Source organism: Lissotriton vulgaris, chromosome 12 (assembly GCF_964263255.1).
Source record: "Lissotriton vulgaris chromosome 12, aLisVul1.2, whole genome shotgun sequence".
Lineage (NCBI taxonomy): Eukaryota > Metazoa > Chordata > Amphibia > Caudata > Salamandridae > Lissotriton > Lissotriton vulgaris.
The window spans coordinates 58,712,788-58,734,591 of NC_141700.1; positions in this window are offsets into that span (position 1 = coordinate 58,712,788).

Here is a 21,804-nt window from a genome sequence, read left to right on the forward strand (position 1 = left end):
CAGGTCCCATAGCTATAGCGAGAGGCACCAGGCAGGGCTGCCCGCTTTCCACTCTCCTCTTTGTCCTTGCCCTCGAACCAATGCTCTGTAGGCTCAGGTCAATGGCCCCCCGCTACGGCGTACAGAGGCATGGTACGGCGCATATTGTATCAGCATATGCGGATGATATTATATTATATCTCCGTGACCTGAGGGGCGACTTGGGCCCTATTTCCCAGGTTTTTGAGGACTTTAGGGCGATCTCTGGCCTCACCATCAGCGAGTCTAAGTCCTATGGGTTCACCTTTGCAACCACGGGCGGGTCTGCCCCCCTGCCATTCGCCCCTCATGTATTCCAGATGGCGGAAACCACCTTCCGGTACCTTGGGATGCAGATCTACAGGGAGGCAGACATGATGATAGACGGCAACCTGGGGAGGGCCATCAGAATGCTGAAGTCACAAATTCAATTCTGGCTAACACTGCCACTCTCAATACCCGGCAGGGTGGCAATCTCCAAAATGGTGATGCTCCCCCGTCTAATCTACCACTTCACCAATTTGCCATTCCAGATCCCGGCAGCAACATTTAAGACCCTCGACTCCCTACTCACCGAACTTGTGTGGGGACAAGGCCGCAGACGCATAGGACTGGCCAAACTGCAGCTCCCCCCCGACTCCGGTGGCATGGGCTTACCGTATTTCAGGGCTTATAATTATGCGTGTCAACTACAATGGCTGGCTTACTGGGTGGCGGGCCGCAATCTTCATGAGATCAATGTTTCGAAGAACGAACATGCTAAGGGGAGAGTGCACATACTGCTGCTAACCCAACTCGGATCTACCAAGAGACACCCCGCCGCTCCTCAGGCTGGCGATAACATACTGGCGGAAGGCACTGAAGTACACGTCCCCCGAGACAACCTATGCCCCCACGATCCCACTCTTGGGTATACTGTTGGGCGCGGGAACACTCACGACGGCCTTGCTGGAGCCCTGGCAGGACGCAGGTGTATCCCACGTGGGTGACCTGTTTGCAGAGGGGCACTTACTATCTTTCGAAGACTTCAGAACCACACAGGGCGTCCCTAGAGGCTCATTCCTTATGCACGCCGGACTTCGCCATTATATCACACGCAAATGGTCATCTGGGGGGCGGGAACCTACTACGAATCCTCTCATCACAATGCACTACCTCATGGGCACGGGAAGCCATCTGACCAGATGGCTCACTGCTAGCATCAAAGGGGGGAGGGCTCTTACTCTGTCACCACTTCGGGCGACATGGGAAGCAGATATTGGAAGGCCACTGCGAGACAAGGAGTGGGAGCGCATACTTCAGTTCCCCAAAAAAGTAGCTAGGAACCCCAAATTCAAGTTCATTCAACTGATGCTGCTACATAGAGCCTACCTGACCCCGCACCGCCTCCATGTGATGTTCCCTGAATCGAACAGCAACTGCCCCCGGTGCGATACTGACGACGCATCGCTGGTACATATGCTATGGCAGTGCCCTAAACTGGGATATTACTGGACCACTGTACATGACTCGCTTGAGAAGGCTGGTACCCTAGCCCGATCACCTACTCTAGAACATACACTCCTGGGGCTAGGGCCAACAACACGCACCAGAACCGTGGCATCACGCTTTTCAGATCTAGCCCTGTTGCTGGCGAAGCGTGCCATCACGATGAGATGGAAATCATCCAAACCACCCAGACCTGAACTGTGGAAAGCGGAGGTAGTACGATGGGGTAAGGCAGAAGGCGAAGCACTACAGCGAGAGGAACACAGAGGCCTCCGGAAAACGCTGATTTCACTGGAATGGTTTGACACATTGGGGACATTTGAGGTTGGGGATGACGAGGAAGAAGGGGACTCACTTGGCTAGCCGCTTGTGGAACACTTATGCCCTGATTCACTCTTCCATGCACAGACACTGACCAAGGTGCACTGCAACGGGGTTCGGTTTGACCTGAACCGTCGAATACACTACCTCATCCTACCTGTGTGTATAGACTATGATACATGTTACAGTAGCAGGAGTGACCCGATTGTCGATAATTCAGTTATATGTCTATTGAGAGAGAGACGGGTGGGTTTCTTGAGGGTGGGGTGTGGGTTAGGATACGACTGGGGTTCGTTCGTTTGGTTTGGTTCAACGGAAAACTGGAAAATCAATGTAACTGTGTCTGTATGCGTTCTGAGCAAACACATGCATGTACCACCAGGATACCTACTAAGATCGAATATGAATATGTATGCATGTTACTGCTCTACATACTATGCTAATAAAAAGATTTACAAAAAAAAAGGGTAGTTATGACCAAGAGTATCTCTGTGCGGTGGTCTGGGCAAGTCCGACATGCCAAGATGGCCGTCATGCCAAGACGGCCGTCATGCCAAGATGGCTGACATAGCAAGATGGTCGACATGCCAAGATGGCTGACATGTCAAGATGGCCATCATGCCAAGATGGCTGACATGCAAGCCAACTCTCAAAATTCTACAGTCAAGAAAGGGTAGGAGAATCAGAAGTGGTGTCTCAACTTCCCCAGCAAAACAGCCATTCCACCAAATCATCGAATACCCTAGCCTATGATGTCCAGAGCTGCTCTATACAGGTCTCCTTAGATTTTGGGAGACAAATACTAATTGCTTCCTTCTAAAATTGAATTTGTGGCTTGATTACTTTGGTTGTCAGCTTTGTCCAGCATCGTATAGGACAGTCTGACATTTTCGTAACACATCAGTTCCTCAAAACGTTTGGTTGGGTTAGAACAGAGCACATCACGTGTTGAATTGTTGAAAGGAGCTTTCATTATGGCTGACCATGAGCCAAGTTGATTAGTTTTGAAGATCAACGCGCCTGGCAAATCCTTTGATTTTAAAATTTCCATAGCGGACCTTCACTGTCTATTTATCACTTAGGGAAGCATAAAACAGAAATTAATGCTCTGAGTTCTGTGACGAATACTGAACACTGGGCTTCTTGTCACAAATATTTTAAATAGCCATAGCATCAGACACTTATCGGCAACATGGTCAACAGTGTGGGTGCCTCACCAAGGCACTGGTAATGTCTTAGGCCTGCGGGGAGGGTTGCCATGCATAATTTGTTATGTTATGCATCATCAACAAAGCACGACTTAAGCTCAAGGTTCTACTATTGCTGACCTTTTTGAGTACTTGGCCAATAACTTGTTTTCAATGATTTTATCCATATTTGAAACGAGTCTTTTAAGAATGCGGGCTGTTTTGTTAAATGTCTCTCACAGTTCATACAACTATATGGACCATAACATAAAGGTTAGCATTGAAAGTAACATTCATTTAACAATGTTTTTATGAAGTCTAAGAATCAAATTATGTTTTATTTTAGTCTCCGGCCTTCACTAAAGTGAGTTCTTTACATAAAGTGGCAGACAATGCTAATTTGAAATATATGGTTTTAAAAAGGATTTGTTTAAAGTTTGGAAAGGACCTTTAAATTTACCCTGCAGAAGTTTACAAAGATGGCCTTCCAGATTTAGGTACATTGGGCCAAATGTACAGAGAGACAGGTCGTAAATTGTGGTTGCAAATTGTGCACTGACTATTTGCAACCGGTCAGATTTTCCAATGCCACTTGTGAAGTAATAAACCACTTCTCATTACCTCCAGTTTCAGGGGGTCGCAACAAGACCTGCCTAGTCTATCTTAATTAGGGAGGTCCCTATTTGTGACTCCCTGCGATTGGCTACAAACAAGGGATAGTGGCCTGCAAGGAATTGCAGCCCACTATAAACCTTGTTTATATTCCCAAATGGGAAGCTTATTTAAATTAGCCCATATTCCTTAAAGGGACCGGTGCTGCTTTTGAAAAGACAAAAATCCCATTTTGGAAGCTATCATTACCCGGAGCGGGCAGTGGTCCCTTGCATCATGGCCCACTGCCCTGAGGCTGGAGTGGGTCAACAGGTTCAACTTCCCCATTGCAAATGGTTTACCACCTCTTTAGAGGAGTCAGTAACTTATCAATAGTTTGCGAATGGAGTTACGGTCACCATCCATTCATGCATCTGTTGGGTATTCAAATTTAGGAGGGAACACCCCTTTCATAACCACTTTTTTTTTTTTTTGAAAAACCTTTATTATAGCATTCAGTAAAAATATAAGTATGGGCCTACAACCGCGGGGGCCGGCCGCCAGACAAATTAAAATCTCCGATATCACAGTATGACACAGCTCATCAGCCGACAACCCAAAGGTCCGGCAGCGATTCAGGATAAAACTTGTATTAGAATGCACAACTGGGTTCCAGGATGAGACAGAGGTTTCATTTTATATTTTATAAGAGAGGATCAGGTGCCATACAATCAAACAGAATGCGGGGGACAGGGTAAGAAACAGGATATGCATGTAATAACCACTATAATGGAGAAGCGGCTCCAGAGCATATAGATCGGTACAAAAGAACACACAATATACATTCCATGTTGCGCCAGTACTCGGAGCCTGCCCACCCAGAAATCAGGATATCATAAGAGCATAAGCACGAAATACAAGCACACAATAAGAATCCAAATGATTGGTAGCTATACTGATCCTTTAAGAAAAGAAAGAGAAGGAAAGAAAGGCCATAGAAAATAAAAAAGGCAAAATACAAAAAAACCCTCCATCCCCCCACCCTGCACCCCTGCAAATGGCTACAGCCTGACCCCACTAGCAGCGTGCCTGTCGCCCCTAATAACTAAAACCCCAAAGGTAGGAGAAAGAACGGAGGAGGGCATATCCATGTGGGCTCCCAGCCCCTTTAGACCCCCCGCCTGAAACAGCCACCCCCTATCACTAAAAGACCAGTTTAAGACAACAATATAGAAGAAATTAGAGGGTACCGTGAGACACCGCCCTGCCTCGAAGAGCAAACAGTTGCAGGTCCAACACTTGTGAAAGCCACGCTTACCCTTCCCAACCCAGTCGATCTTAACCTTGGCCCTTCCGAACAAGAACACGATCCCCTCCCAGCGAGACCCAAAGGCACACAAAGAAGCAATAAAGGAGAAGAGAGTCATCAGAAATCAGCCCATGGTACCGGCAGGCAGTGAGTCCACAGGAACTGTAGATGCAGACAAACTCTCCCTCCTAGTTGAACAGTCCCAATGTGTCTTGCACAGGAGTCGTAGCGTCACCAGGAAAGGAGAAGATGACCACAAAATGAATGGAAAGTCACAAAAAAAGTCTCCGGGAGGGGAACGGCTGACGATATCTCCAAAGCCGGTGGTGGTGGAAGGTTAAGCAATACCATGACATCCTCTGGAACACCGTCTCCCAGGGCACCATCCGATGGTTCCAACACTTGTTTCCTCACGGGGTTCTCGCACGGAGTCAAAATGGCCGCGGTATGAATGGCTGCAGATTCCTGTTCCAATAAGGCTGGGCCCGGTTTCACCAGGAGCATCTCAGATAGGCGCGTGTTCAATTTGCTCAACAAAGAATCCACATGTGAGCGAAATGCCCAAAGTTCTGCCAGTATTGACCTCAGCGATGGCTCATGCACCGTTCGATCCATATTCTCATGCCCAATATCAGTCACAATCACCTCCCCGGGTGAATCTGGCATCCTCGGGGGGAACAGACAGGACCACGAACGTGCAAATGCGAAGGGTGAACAGTGTTTGTCCGCAGCCACGGTCAACCCAGTTAAGGCCGCAGGCCAGAGACCTGGAACCACCGAACCCCAGCGGGCGCAAACCGGGTCTGCGGGACGGGGGCCCCCACCCGCAGCCGGCAACAAGCAGACGCACCCCTCGGTCGATGCTGAGCAATGAAAACAATCGCTGCAAAATTCGGGCTGAATTAAAGCCTCCACTCCGGTCTACCGGACCCAGCCCGATTCTCCTGGCCGATGTTGTTGCACTACAGCCCGGCTGTGAAAGTACTCCAGGCCCCGGCTTCACCGCTGGAGTAAGCCGCAAACTTCAACTTGATGGAACTTCGTCAAACAAGCCGATAAAAGTTTCCGGATTTCACCATCGGAGTGTGGAACAGTTCATGCACACAGAGACTAGGCGTAAAGTCAGGATAATATACAGGATATCGTGGCGGGTTACGGAGGTCGGCGGAGCTGGGAGCCTAAGCAGCCATCTTGCTTGCTGACGTAGCTCCTCCCCCTAACCACTTCTAATTACAATTTGGAATGAGCTGGTCAACCACTTCTATGATTTAGAAGGAGATTCCACAATCACAAAAGTGATTTTAGTAGATAGAGAAAAGCCCACAGCGATAGTGTTAACTGCCGGGTTTGCAAAAAGGTTATGTACATCGGGCTCACGCTTAATTATCAGCATCGATCAATGACCTTTGAACTCCGAGTGCTTTATCCAATTAGGAGGTAGTGAGGAGTTGGTAAAGTTGCAAAAGCTTGCATTTTCCAACTTTGCAAATTTTTCCATAGAACTGCGTGTCCTTCATTGACCTACAGTGGGCAGGGTTTACAAATAAGATTTGGAACAGGGTGAGCAGTCTGTTCTGCTTCTAGACATAGCCTGGAAAGGCAGCCGCCTACCCTTTTAGTCTGCAGCTCCCCAATCCATCTACCTTCCAAAGTGCTGGAAATCTCACATTGCAAACTCCTGAAGGAGGGGAAAGGAGATAACACGGTCAAGAAGTACCTGTTGCGTTTCCCCGCTGCTACTCAGACAACGACAGGAAGCACACATTCCAGTGCCTTGATGTCCAAATACCATGCTGTAATAAAAACATTTCTTTAAAAAAAATGCCAATTTTTGGGAGAGTTAAATTTTCAAACTATATTAGATAGAGGCTGTAGGTTTTGTGCAATGTGCAAGAAGTTTATTGTTTGACAAGTACCCAAGGGCGTTATTCCTCAGCATCAGCAAACTGCATATGTGGTTAAAAGACAGGCTCAACTTTGGTCCTCAAAGCCTGGACCCACCCCAGATAGATTTTCAGGATAAGCGCTGACTATGTAAATTTTTAAATCCTGTAAGATTAAATGCGGGTACATTTATCTCCTGGGGACGTTTTTAAAACCTGGCTCTACGCCATCCGCTTCTCGTGGATTGAGTCTGTCCCTTTCAAGGACAGTAATGAGACTATATAGAGAGCAGTGTCTATTCTTGTGAACATCAAAAGGAAAATGAGTTTTGAACTTGTGTTCTTGACTAAAAAAATCAATAAAAAATGGCAGTTATAAAAATGTAAAACAGCCAATTTAGTTTGTGTGCAGCCGCCTGGAAAATCCTCTGTAATGTCAAACTCTGCCACAGTGGATAATTCCCCTGCTTGTTCTTTTTTGACAGAATCGCAGAAAATGACGAAGAATCAACTTGAGAAGAGTCACGCTTATTTCCACAGAGAACAGCCTTTCGTTCCTTTTTTCCATAACAGCGATATAAGCCATACCCGCTCCAATAGTATGTTATAAGGCTATTGCAAGCCACATCAGAGTTCAGGGATCAAATAAAAAAATCCAGAAATTGAAAATCTGTGCAATATGGTCAGAGACCTCGGAAGTGCATTGTAATTTAATTTTATACACTGTAGGGGGTACTTTATGCTGTATAATTCATGAGCACACCATCACCCTCTCCCCTACCAGCTTTACAATTCTTGGTCTATTGATCGTTCCACTGAGTTCTGCGGTTTCCAGACAGGATGTATGTAGATAGAATGTTTCAAGCATAGCCTCAGCCAGAAGGTGTGCATGGTCAAAGAAAGGCATAAAGTCATGGAGTAATAATAGAGAACGCTAGGTTGCGGACGCTTAGTGCATTGTGATGTGGTTTTCACTAAAGAGGTGAGTTTTCAACTCATTCCTAAATTGGAGCAGTGTTGGAGTGGTCCTGATAGATACAGGGCCATTGTTCCAGCTCCTGGGTCCATAGAGGAAAAGGCCTGTTGTCTTGTTTTTCTTATTTACACTCCTTAGTCTGCTGTCTGATGGTGTCCTTGCTGAGTTGCATGCTGAGAGCCACCAGATGTCTACAAGACAAGCAGGGGTGCTGGTCGTGATGGTTTTGTAAATTATGCAGCTGGTTTTGGAGATGGTGTTGGCCGGCAAGAGGAGACAATGCAGTGGCGGTCCGTACAGACAAGTGCGGCGGGCGGGGCGGAGGGGTGAAAGTTAAAAACGACATACTAGGGAATGTAAAATAAATAAATCAATCAATAAAAGCACTTACTTTGTGCTCGCCCCATCGCCAACTAGCGCAAGGTAAGTGTATTTATTTATTTACTTTAAATTTCCTATCTCGTCATTTGTCACGTTCACCCCCCAGCCTCCGCTCCACCGCACCACCGCACTTACAAGCACGGACCGCCACTAAACAATGGAGTTCAATCAGGATGTGAGTGAGTTGATCATATCAGGATGAATATATTTGGAATTTGTACGGAGAAAATAAACCTGCCACTATGAAACATGCAATTTGTTTTTGCATCAACATTTTGCACATCTTTTATTTTATGATGTTATTTGTGTATGCATAATATTTTATGTAATATGTATCTATTGTTGTGATGTACATCACTCTCATACCACTTAGTGAAGTAGTGCTATAGAAAAATACTCCAAAGAAAAAAAGAAACATTTAAATACTATCATAGCCATCTTTATTGCTTAACCCCTTAAGTGTTGCAGTCGGCCAACGGTCGTCCCGAGCACTACCTTGCCAGTGCTGCGCACGACCGTTGGCCGACGGGCCAGCATTCGTTCTTCGAACGTTCAGCACTGGGCGCTGAACGTTCGACGCTCCTATGAGGTTAAAATGACTGAAAACATACATATAGCATTAGGGCCATCTTGTAAATGGACAGGCAACTATGAATGTCTCCTTCAAAGCGAATCAAAACGCTAATTACCATTTTCTTGCTTTGGGCGAGTGGTGTCCCAATTAGACTGTGTACAAACGTACATGGGTAAGTACGAATAATGTTGTTTTCCACCAAGGGTTTCAAAGCGACACATTATAGAAGAAATGAGTTACAAGAGGTGGGTGAGCCAAAAACTTAACAGAGAGAACCGAGTCAGAGCCGTGCGAAGCGCCTGGATTGGTTCCTCGAGCCCCTGCCTTGAGCTGAGCCCTGAAATGTTTGCCGTGTATATCATACAACAAACATCACGTATAATGTGATAACGTCTCTTCAACCTTCAAAAAAGTCTTTATATAATGTGGAAGCTTTGACATTAATATGGTCTTGAAATATTTTATGTCGCCCAAGCCTATTGATGAACTGTATTTTTATAACTATTTTCTGATGTGCTATATATTGTATGTTATGTACTTTTATGGTTTTTATTAACCGAATAAAGTTGTTTTGACTGACATTAATATGTCATCATAAAGCATTGCAGTAAGAGGTACTTATTAAAAGTAATTGTTTTTAAAACATGAACTTAGAACCATTCCTGCCCCACCCTGGCGACAGTGCCATTAATGAACTGAGACACAAGACAGTAGTCATGTAAACCCTGTATGTGGCCCAGATTATAACAGAGCAACATTATAATTTATTACCGCCTTAACCGCGGCGTTTTTTCCGCCGCAGTGCGGGCGTTCTAAAGGGTGGGCGGGGCGGCGTCGGCCGACGGCAGCACTGGGGAGGTAGTGCTCTCGTCAGGCACGGAAGGGGTTAAATGAAACACAATATGTGTGGAACATCTGGTATTCTGAACTCACATATATATTTGAAAGCACTTTCATATGTTGTAATGAAGAAAAAGTAGGATTGGTGAAACAAATAATTTCCTAAGATCACACCACTTGGTGAGCGCCGGATTCCCAAATAGGCAAAGTACAGTAGGCCCCAATTTATGGTCCCTACTCTTTTTAGGATCCCCTGTGACAACGGATCAAAATAATATTGATTTGATATTGAAATAAAATTACACTCAAGCTTTCTTAACTATTGTTTCCAAAAGATAGAAAAAAATGAATCAAATCAAATGAACAAAAATGTTACATTACAGACTCTATAGAGAAAATACTGTATTAATGTAATGTACCCATTAAAAACTTGAGGCACATAAACCAGAGACATCAGATTCGTATAACAGGTTGTCTCTTAAAAGCTCATCTTCTGCCAGCTGTCAGTTTGTAAAAAACTCAGGTGCATTGGGCATTAGGAGATAATGTGCGAAGGGGACCCCCGAAGTTTCGACCTGTTAGGGGTCTCAACGGGGTTTAATCCAACACTGCATTTGGTTAAGGCAGGAAACAACGATTAATCCAGGTGTTCGGGCTTCAATTTATGCAAATCAGCCACTAACTATGCATCTAGTGGTGTCTCCTTTTTATCTCCAATATTAACGCCTTGATTTTAGCTCTTTGTGCGTGAGGGCACAGCGAGGGTGGTCGGCAGAAGCCACATGAAAGCTCGGCTCGTTATGGGCTCGAGGTTCCGACAGGACTTGGAGCCGAGCCAGACTTCAGGTTTGAGCCTGGCTGGAGCTTTCAATGGCTCGCCCAACCGGAGGAGTTACATTTGAGTTGTCTATGGTGCCAGCCAACAAGCCTTACCCAAGAACCAACATGCAAAGACAATACTTGGGCTAGATTAGCGCCTCAACTAAGAGCTCTGGAAAAGCAGAGAAAAACCAAGCTCTGTTTCCACTGCTCTAATGTCAGAGCAGTGAGTAATCACATCTCGGAGTCTGGTGGCATGAATGCAGTTCATCCAATGAAAGCCGGAAGTACACAATAAGAACATTAGACACAGATTTGTACACAGCAATTGCAAGCATTTCTTGCACTACCAGGTGTGCATAGGTCAGTCCAATCGCTTTCTGAAGCCCATTGAAACGCACGTTGGCTGGGGCCACCTCCTATTTTATTGAATGGCAAACAGCACAATTCAAATGAAATGCAGGACACAGTGTTCCAAATACAGGCATATTAACATATCAACATCTTTGTATTTATACATTTTCCTTGTTGAGGTTTCCAAAGCCTTATAGAATGTGGCACATTGAGTAGTGCTTGGACACATAGCCTGTCAATCCATCTTTCAAGCTCTCAAAAGTACTTTCGTCTTTGTGGAATTTCAAGTACCGGCTGACGGCGAAGGGCAGTGTGAGCGGAGACACATTCAAGGACGCAAGCCTTGCAGTGCTAGCCTGTCAGATAACACAGGCCAGGGTATGTCTCCCTCTACGTCCAAAGTTGTTCCGGAGGGACTGATTTGTGTTGTGCTGCTGTACCAGTACCAGTCTCTGTACCACGAACGACCTTTACAACGCAGTCATTACACCACAATACATTTATTTCATTATAACGCAAGTCGTGCTGGATGGCGCTCTACACTAAGGAATAGTATGATTTACCATTCCAACACCTTCCCTACTGTTACACACACTAGAATTCAAATAGTAAATCATACTATTGCTAAGTCCAGCGCCTCTAGCGCAAGTTGTTGTGATGGCTTGCGTTGTAATAACTGCGATCTAAATGATCACTTTGTAACATCACATATTCTCTCTGTACAGCTCCCAGTACAGTACTGAATTGAATGTTGATTGCTTGTAAAGTTCTTGAAGGAACCCTGATACCACCTCAAAGCCCCAGGAGAAGGAGAGGCAAGCAGAGATCAGGGGAGAGGGAGTGATGGCTGACTCTTGTGAATAGTATGACCTTTCCCTTAATTATCATGCCACACCCACAGGAGGAGCAGAAATGCCTTATGGGTAGCCACTGGGACTACTAGTGCGAATGGGTAGCTACTTTTAAATATCTGAAAGGCCAGATAGGAATGCGGGAGCAGATGAGATGCAAAGTGAAGAAGAGGTCGCACTCGTTTGGAGTCCAGTCCCCCCCACTGGGTGATAATCTCCCTTATTGGAGCAGCCTTACTTCTGGATATTCTCAATAGCCCCGTTGACGTTAACAGAGTGGGCCCCCAGAGGGTTTGATCCGAGACCCCTCAAATCACACTCTTCTGGACTCTTGGCCTTGTAATCGCTGCTAAGTCTTTCCTAGGGTCAGCTGGCCGTAAATTCGCTTGTGAAGTGAGAAGGAGACCAGCACACCCCTGCTTAAAGTGATAAACAAGCATTGGCAAAGACAATAGGTTTTGCCTACACGCGATCTATTGGTGTTGTCAATGTTTTCCAAAGATGTTGCACAGCAGCGCGGGCTGTTGTGCAACATGACGCAAAGCAAATAAAAACAGCCCTACGGTGCAGCCAGCGGTGGCCGCGTCATATTGCTTTTTTGGTTTACTTTAAGATAAGTTGCATAGTAGCCCGCACTTTGTGCAACATTTTTAAAACACACATCACCAAAGCTAAATAGCTCTGCGTGAGCTATTTGGCTTTGATAATGTATTTAAAGATGTTGTACAATAGCATGGGCCGCTGTGCAACATGGTTCAAAGTAAAAAAAAAACAAAGCTGTATGGTACGGACAGCGCTGACTGCGTTATATCGATTTGTTTTTATTTACTATAAGAAATGTTGCACAGCAGCCCATGCCACTGTGCAATAAGCCTTAAAGCAGCACGTGGCTGGGGGTAACAAGCAACTCTCCCTTCTGGTATAATGGCCAGAACTGCTGCCAGAGCTGTCCACTGGGGAACCAGGTTCAAGTCTCGGCCTCGGCTCAACATCCAGTGATTCTGGGCAAATCACTTAAGGTTCCCATGCCTAAAAAACAAAAAATGAATGTCTCCTTGTGTAATGCACTGGTGCTCTTGGAAAGCGCTTCCAAAACCTTCGGGTCGAATTTGCGATTTATAAACCTGGAAAAAAAGCAACAAAGGCGAGAGAAAGAAAGAAAGGGAGAGATGATGGGAAAGAAAGAATAAGTAGTGGAGACTTCAGAGTGGGTGGGTCAAAGAGAACGAGGATGGTGGGGCAAAAAGTAAAAAAGACTTCCTGAAGGAGTAACCTCTGACCTGCCTTTGGTCAGGAGCTCGCTCCCCCACGACTGCAGCACCACCTAGCTGTGCCCATGTCCTTGACCCCCGCCCATGCTGCTGTTCGCGTGTTCGAGGCCCTCCTCCACCCGCAGGCATCTGCCTGCGCCTCATCCCTGGTGTCTAGTGGGCTTCTGGTAAGCGTCGCTAGACTTGTACATTGTGCCTTATTGTAACTGTTTTATTGTGCCTTGATTTATTGTGCCGTTCTTCATTCGTTTCCTTTGTGCCTTTTCTGGTTTTCTGCCTGTACTTGCCCCTTGTGCGTTCCCCTTTGCCGGCTCTCTCTGAGCGGCTTCCCCACTGCTGCCTCCCTGCGGCCCGCCCCCCTCGCGCCCCCATTCGCTGCTCCCTCCCGCCTCCCAGCTGCTCCTCCTTCCCTCCTTCCTTCTTAATGGCAGTCGCCGCGTGACCGCACAGCTGTCGTGCCGGAGGCGCTAGAGGCAAGCCCGTCTGCGCCCGTCCGCACCTGGCCGCGCCCAGCGCCAGAACCCCTGGACCCCGTGCCCGCCGCAACGCCAGACTGCACTACGACTCAAGCACCCTCCACGCACTCAAAACCGGACGAGACCACCCCTGCTACCAGGCCATCCCGAAGCACACCCAAGGGCCCTTCACCTGCCGGAACTGCAGCTTCACCAGCATCCAGCCCGCCAAACCACCATCCAGAGAACCCAACCACCTCAGATGCATCCTCCTCAACAACCGCTCCGCTCGCAAAAACGCCATCGAACTTTGGGACCTCCTAGATTCTACTGCCCCCGACGTCGCCTTCCTGACGGAGACCTGGCTGAACGCCACCTCAGCGCCAGACACCGCCATGGCCATCCCACAAGGCTACAAGATCTCCCGCAGAGACCGCGTCAACGGAGTTGGAGGGGGATTCGCCATCGTCCACAAGAGTCTCGACCAACACTGATGACACCCTCACCACTGCCGAACACATGCACTTCCAGATCCACACCAACACCAACATGACCCTCAGAGGAATACTAATCTACAGACCACCCGGACCACGACCAAAGTTCAACGATACCATCGCCAACCTCATCAGCACCCACGCCCTCGCCTCCACGGACTACATCCTCCTCCAGGTCCTTAACGCCCACCGTCAGCGACGAAGACATCATCAAAACCATGAACTCCATCCACTCCGGATCTCCATCCGACCCCTGCCCTCACCACGTTTTCAAAAAAGCCAGCACAACCATCACACCCCACCTCCGGAAAGCAATCAACATCTCCTTCGAGACAGCAACCTTCCTGGAAAGCTGGAAGCACGCCGAGATCAAAGCCCTACGGAAGAAACCCAAGGCGGACCCCAAGGACCTCAAGAACTTCCGGCTCATCTCCCTGCTCCCGTTCCCGGCAAAACTGACAGAGAAGATTGTCAACAAACAGCTAACCAGCTACCTCGAAGACAACAACATCCTGGACCCTTCTCAATCCGGTTTTCGCAGCAACCACAGCACCAAGACCGCCCTCATCGCCGCCACCAATGACATCAGGATCCTGATGGACAAGGGCGAAACAGTCGCCCTCATCCTTCTGGACCTATCAGCAGCCTTCGACACGGTCTGCCACCGCACCTTAGCAGCACACCTCCATGACGCCGGAATCCAAGAGAAGGCCCTGGTCTGGACCACATCCTTCCTCTCCGGCAGAACCCAGAGCGTCCGCCTCCCACCCTTCCGCTCAAAAACCACAGAGATCATCTGCGGCGTCCCTCAGGGATCCTCCCTCAGCCCAACGCTGTTCAATATCTACATGGCACCGCTCGCCCACGTCGCACGACAACATAGCCTCAACATCATCTCCTATGCCGACGACACCCAGCTGATCATCTCTCTCACCAAAGACCCCCACACCGCCAAAGCCAATCTCCACAGAGGAATGAAGGCCGTCGCCGACTGGATGAAGGACAGCAGACTGAAGCTGAACTCAGACAAGACGGAGGTCCTCATTCTCGGACCCACCCCATCAGCCTGGGACGACTCCTGGTGGCCCACATCGCTAGGCACTGCCCGGGAGCCCACCAACCACGCACGCAACCTGAGGACCATATTCGACTCCGCCCTCTCCATGACCAAGCAAGTCAACGACGTCTCCGCGTCCTGCTTCAACACCCTCCGAATGCTCCGCAGGATCTTTAAATGGATCTCCCCGACACAAGAAAAAACATCACCCAGGCCCTCGTCACCAGCAGACTCGACTACGGGAACACCCTCGACTCAGAAACAACAACCAAGCTCCTGAGACGACTACAACAAATCCAGACACAATGGATGCTATATTCTCAGTTGACTTGCCCAGCCGGGCAGAGGTCTAATATTTAATTCTCAACACAGTATTTATAAAATACCTTCAACAATTTTTGGAGGAGGGCACAAGCCTGTACCCACACGTTTACAGATTGTCATGGTTAGCAGAGTGGATAGAGAGTAGAGAAGAGTTTTTAGGCAAAAATCTATTATATTTCTGTGCATATAGCAATAACAGAATTCGCATTCACACCATTACTCAAGTTATAGTGACTAATACACAAAACGGTATATGGTGTAGCAATTGTCGACTGCGTTTCGATCCCACTACACAGTTACAGGGATCATCATCAGGACTGTATAAAGCCTAATTATTCCTAGCCATGATAGCCTAAAGGAGAAAAGGGGGAAAAAAGGGACATTTGTGCCATATGGGCCTACATCCAAGGTGTGCATTTAAGGTGAAGCTTGTGCCCTCCTCCAAAAATTGTTGAAGGTATTTTATAAATACTGTGTTGAGAATTAAATATTAGACCTCTGCCCGGCTGGGCAAGTCAACTGAGAATATAGCATCCATTGTGTCTATATTTATCCTTTGTGTGTAATTATCTCCCTACATAGGACCACTGTTGTTTCCACTTATAAGTTCCCCGAGGTCCTATGTTGACTCGTTTGGGTGCCCTTGTTGTGGTTCATATTACAACGAATCCAGAACGCCTCGGCACGACTGATCCTCGACGTTCCCCGATGCAGCCACATCACACCCCATCCGAGAGGCCTGCATTGGCTCCCCGTCAACAAGAGGATCACCTTCAAACTCCTCATACACGCACACAAAGCGCTACACAACACTGGACCTACATACCTCAACGACCGACTCAGCTTTCACACCCCCACCCGCAGCCTCCGTTTTGCCAGCCTCGCCCTCGCCTCAGTTCCTCGTATCCGGAAAACCACCGCCGGCGGCAGATCCTTCTCCTACCTCGCAGCCAAGACCTGGAACGCTCTCCCTACCAGCCTACGACAGACCCAGGACCTGCTGGTCTTCAGAAGACTCCTCAAGACCTGGCTCTTTGATCAGTAGCAGCCCCCCCCCAGCACCTTGAGACCCTCACAGGTATGTAGCAGGCTTTAGAAATGCAGTGATTGATTGATTGATTGATTGATTCCGCCAGTTGAAGGACACTGGCCTCAGGAAGCAGTACTTGGTCCATGCTCCACTGCAAGGATGAAGACTGAAGCCCAGGAGAAAGCCGGAGGCGCGGGCCAATAGGAAACAAGGAAACAAGAGTGACATGGAAGCCAACCAGTGGTAAATAAGGGTAAGTAATGGGGGGCTCAAAGCCCTTTTAAGATTCTTTTTCTCCACAAGAGATTTTGCAAGCACAGCACAGGCACGATGCAGGCAAACCTATAAAGGTGGAGCTCCTACTGAGAAATTGTGTGTAGCACCTGCTATCCGTGGCTTGGCATTTGCTACTCCTGGCAGTGCTGTTGCAACCCCAGGTCTCAAGGGTCATTAAGGCAGAGGCAGGAACAGAAAGTAAACAAGACTCAAAAGTAAGCAGGACTCTTAAAGTCCTATTTATTTTCTGTAGTTTCCACTACATGCCCTTTTCTAGCCCCTAATGCATTGATGACACTTAAGGCGCTACAAAACAATTAAAACAAATAAAAGAAGCCCCAACAAAACATTGAGGGTTCAATATTCAAGAAAGGGTAAAAGCTGTCAGTAAACAAATAAACAGAGGAGGAAATTGAGCATAGGAAAATAAATGTTTGACTGTTGTCACAGCATGGTGGGCATGGTGTACAGGAAGAGTCTTGAGCAGCCAATGGGGTGTTTCTTGGTGGCAGAACATTGAAAGAGAGGTTGGTAGGCAATGTTAGAAATAAATGTCACTGCCAACCCAACATGGCAGCCAAGCTGTGCAGGAAGGAAATGGGACAGCCTAGAGTATGAGGGTGCCGGTATTAATTAATTATTTAATTTAAACAGCAGGGTACGCGTCCGAAAGTTTTGCAGGGGCTGTCGCAATGCCCGACACATTGCAAAATGCAGCATTGATTTACTGTAGGTTATAAAGCCTGCGAGCGCAAAATTGTGTTGCGCCACGCAAGTGCTTGTCCAATGTTTGTAAATATACTACTAAAGGTATTCCTCTACCCCATCATCTAGAGCCACCAGGTGTTTTTTTTCATATATTTGGGATTTCAATCACTGCCATTTGAATAAAAATACTCTTTTTTACAACTGGTATTTGAGAGAATAGCTATTAATCAGACCTGTAGCTAACAATGTAGTGATAGCGGTCTCTCAACCATTGGCTTTCTTTGACCACCCTTTTTCAGCCATTGGCTTGAGGCTTTGTCAATCAACCCTTGGATCAAAGCAATGGAGTATTAATCTCTCATCTCATGCTATTGGCTGTTTGGTTGTATCCTTTCACCTCTGCTCAAGCGCTAGCACTGATCCGCATGAAGGACTACTTCTAATTTGACAACACTGCCAGCAGTAGCACTTTAAAAACATACCTATTCCTTTTGCCAATGCTTGTTGGATTTACAATGGTGATACTAACTCTGCAGCAGCCTTCTCTGGTGAAATTCTTGGTCTGCAGAAGGGACACTTTTCTTGGGCTATGACACTTAGCATTTTCAAGGAGCTATTTCTGAGAAGCGGCTTTTGTTGTAATGAAAGCAACTCCCGGGAGAGCCGCCGACATCCAAGACCTGCCAGAGGGTTGAAAGCCATAATTCCACCTGCCATGCACATCACTGGGGTATTATTAATGAAAAGTCATTGTCCCTCTGCTGCAGCTGCTGAAGGCGCTAACAGCTGTTAATTGCGCATCCACAATTATGGGTCTGCGCTAAAGGTGAAGGTGTGCACTGAGGCGGAAGGACAATTAACAGGCACTGATTACTCCAATGGGCTGAGCCAAGTTGTGATTGACAAAGTCTCAAGCCAATGGCAGAAAAGATGCTGGTCGAAGAAAAACTAGACGGCGGAAAATAAGGCTATTAGCCCATGTCTTTCCAACCGCGCTCTCCGCTCGCGGACACTCAGGCCTCCGTGCCCTCTTCTAAGAGTCGCCCCTTCATTCCAAGACTTCTGATTGGCCGAGGGAGGCTCTGTCTTCTTCAGAGGGAGTTGAGTGATCTAATGTGATAATAAAATGGCATTTTAAAGACTCCTTTAACCCCTTCACTGCGGCGGCTATTCCACCGCAGTGCTAAGGGGGCGGGGCGGAAATGCGGCTGGCGCATGCTGGTGACGGAACCGCTCCGTCACCAGCGTCGGTTTCGCTGTGCTTATGACGGAGCGGTTCAGTCATGGCCCCGCCCGCTCAATAGAACGCTCAGCGCAGGCGCGGAATTCGCGCCGCGCAGGAGCGTGGGGCGGGCCATGACGGAACCGCTCCGTCATCAGCACAGCGCCACCGCGGCTGATGACGGAGCGCTTCCGTCATCAGCATGGAAGGTGTTAATGTGGTCTGCAGCAGAAATAAATATTTAATGTGTGAAAGGCTCACCATAGCCGAAGAAACCAGTAGCTCAGAGAAGCTCTAAAAAAGGTTGAATGTTTTAATAAACTGTGTAGACCAGGTGCCTTGGCTTCTTCCTTCCAATGAGGTCAGACCTATTGAAACAAGGACAGATCTGCACATCAGCTTTTGCATGATGTACCTCCAGCGAATTCATCTCACAACAACCTCTACTAAAGCCCCTCTGTGTGAAGCCCCCAAATATTGTGTAACCCTGTGAATGATCACTGCACCCCACAAATGTTGATGCATCATAGAAATTCGTGTCTCCCACAAATTCACCTTAAAAAGAGATAATCGTTGTTCATAACTAAATAACAAAAGATTTCCAGCAGAAGAGATTGTGCCTCACGAAGAAAATGCTTTTGCACTTGCAAAGTGGCACTTCGTAAATATAGGCTATAATTTACTCCTATCTAAATTGAAGAAAAACTACCACCTTATGGCAGACTGTCATAAGTGCCGGTGTTGACAATTAAGTTCACGTGCTGAGTCCCAGACACCACTGGCTTAAATTAAGCAGTACTTGGAGGTCACAATATCATTCATCAGTGCCTTCAGAAAAGATTGAACAGATTGTAGCAACTCAAAAGGGGGTGGGTCCTAATTTGCAAATGTGAATTTGCCACTGTGGGACAACTTCTTTTTTGGGAATCATGTCAGCAACCTCGGAGAGAGCAGGGATGGCCCAGGGTAGCACTGCCTCTCCCCTTCTATGTTTTGTTGTGAAAGCAGCACCTGTCCCTTAAATGGACAGAGGTATCATTTAAAATGCGTTTTTTTGGGAAAGCAAATGTGAATGTGGGGTTCTGCTAACTCAGCTGGCCACCATTTGGCATCGCCTGCAGCAGACCCCTAAAGAAAACCTTGGACCACAACAATTATTTTGTTTTTTATAAATGAAGCATTGGCAGCAGGCGTGCACATATAGGTAGCAAAATCCAGTTTCTTCGATGATGTGAAATGTAATATTTTTTAATAGATTCTTGAATCATTCGTGGCGTGAGATGGTCGAACACAACAGCCACAATACAGCCAACGCTCATCGAAGAAACTGGATTTTGTTACCTTCTTTGCATTTAAGCATTTTGGATATTTGGATATTTGGAGGGGTATTTATAGAGCGCAGCGTTCGCTCCGGAAATCCTTGAATCCAGGTCACAGAGAGAAAAGGGGGAGGACTAGATGGATGCTTTGGTCCAGTCGTCGGAGAGATTAAAACCCCAGGTTTTGAGAAGTTTCCTAAAGGGTTTCTCAAGTGTCTGGAGTCTGAGGTGTCTCGGCATACTGTTCCAGGCTCTAATAGCCAGGGTGCTGAGGGTTTTTCCGCCTTTAGACTTTAGGTTGAACTTGGTGGAGATCATGAAGTTTTCATGAGAAGATCGGAGGGAACGACTCGGATTGTAATGAATGATTGTAATTTTTGTAAAATGTATGTTGCCTCTTTGTGTGCTTTTTGAGTATATTATATGTGTGTGGTCTTGTGGCAGTGGACCAGTGAGGTGGGCAACTACAACTGAGAAATACATCCATAAATTGTGTATAGCAAGGTGTTGCAACTTGTTTTTCCCTTACTGCCTATTTCTCTGTTTTTGAACGCAAAGCACACCCTACATGACCCCCTTGTGCCTCTGCCCCATGGGGTGCATGCAGGGGGGCACATGTTGAGCTCTCCTGTGGTCATGCAGCCCAGTACTTGCACGGCAGGGACTGCAGCAGGTACTGATTCTGACGTTCCCATTGCAGTGCCTATTTCATAGCCACCACCGTGGGAAAGCCAAAGAACCACCCACCAGACCGGAGAAAACTCCGAATGTGGCGGGCGGGTCAACCACGGGTTTGCTGGTACGAGCGATCCCGCTCCCGCACTGCCAAACTCATAATAAGGCACATAGACTTTAGGTTTTATGGTTTAATTTTAGATTGCACCTTTATTTTTTTATATACTATTTTTTCTCTTATTTGGTGTTAAGCCATATTTATGTTTGTGGTGGGTAAAAAATAACCAAGAATACTTACATATTTATCTGACTGATAAATGGACCTCTTATTTTAATGTCTGTCGGCCTTTAGTGCCAAATACCCGTATGTTATTGAAGAGTATGCACATATGAAAACTTAAAGTGTCTACAGCTATTTCATCTCTATTAGAACATCTACACTGGTTTTAACTTCTCATGCTGTCAATGTGCAAATTGTCTGATCTGATAGGGATGACAGAGCCCTTGGGGAGTCTCCAATGCAGGACTGATTTTTTAAAAATAAATACAGACAGGAAAACATAGTTTTGTTTCCTATTAGAAAACATGTGAAGACATCAGTAACACCAAGAATTTGGCCATCTGTAGCCCACATCATTTAGGTCATAGCATATCCGATGGATGAGATTATGCCCTTATATGGTCACACCCTGCCACCAATCAGTGTTAGTATAAACAGCCCCCTGGAATATTCTTACTATAAATAAATACAAGTTTCCTTTAATTTACAGGTGAGTATACAGCACGACTAGATAAGTTAGGAGAGAATACGCAATTGAAAGTAGGTGAAATAGTAGGAAAGCCTGGCCAGGGTTTGTGGTTGAAGCCATGATGTTTTTTCATTTTTGCTTCCTCTGTGGGGGCTGGGGTTAAAGATTGCCTGAGAGTTTTCTCTGAAAAAGGACATGCCTGATGCTTGTCAGACAGAGCGAGGCCTACCACCCTTTACCGCTTTCAGTGTACCAGGGTGCAACCTACTCTCTGCCACACTGGTCTTTTTATCTAAAAGGCTTCACGAGCTCTTTCCGCCATTCAAGTGACTCTCTGGCCCCTTGCCAGCGTCCAACATTAGTTCCCTTCATGCAGGAACGCGGCAGGCTGAGAAAAGCGAAGTTACTGACCCTGGCATGCGGTGCCAATCATTGTCCATCACTCTGACTGGTATTGCAAAAACAAGCCGAAAACAACAAGAATCAGGGATTTTTTTATTTTATAGTTTCACACTTGGCCGAAACATGTCGCGTCTGATGGATGACAAGGCAGAGAAAGATGATCATTTTTATTTTGAATAATAAAAAATCAGCGCTGACAGTGACAGGTTCTGTCATGGCACTCTACATTC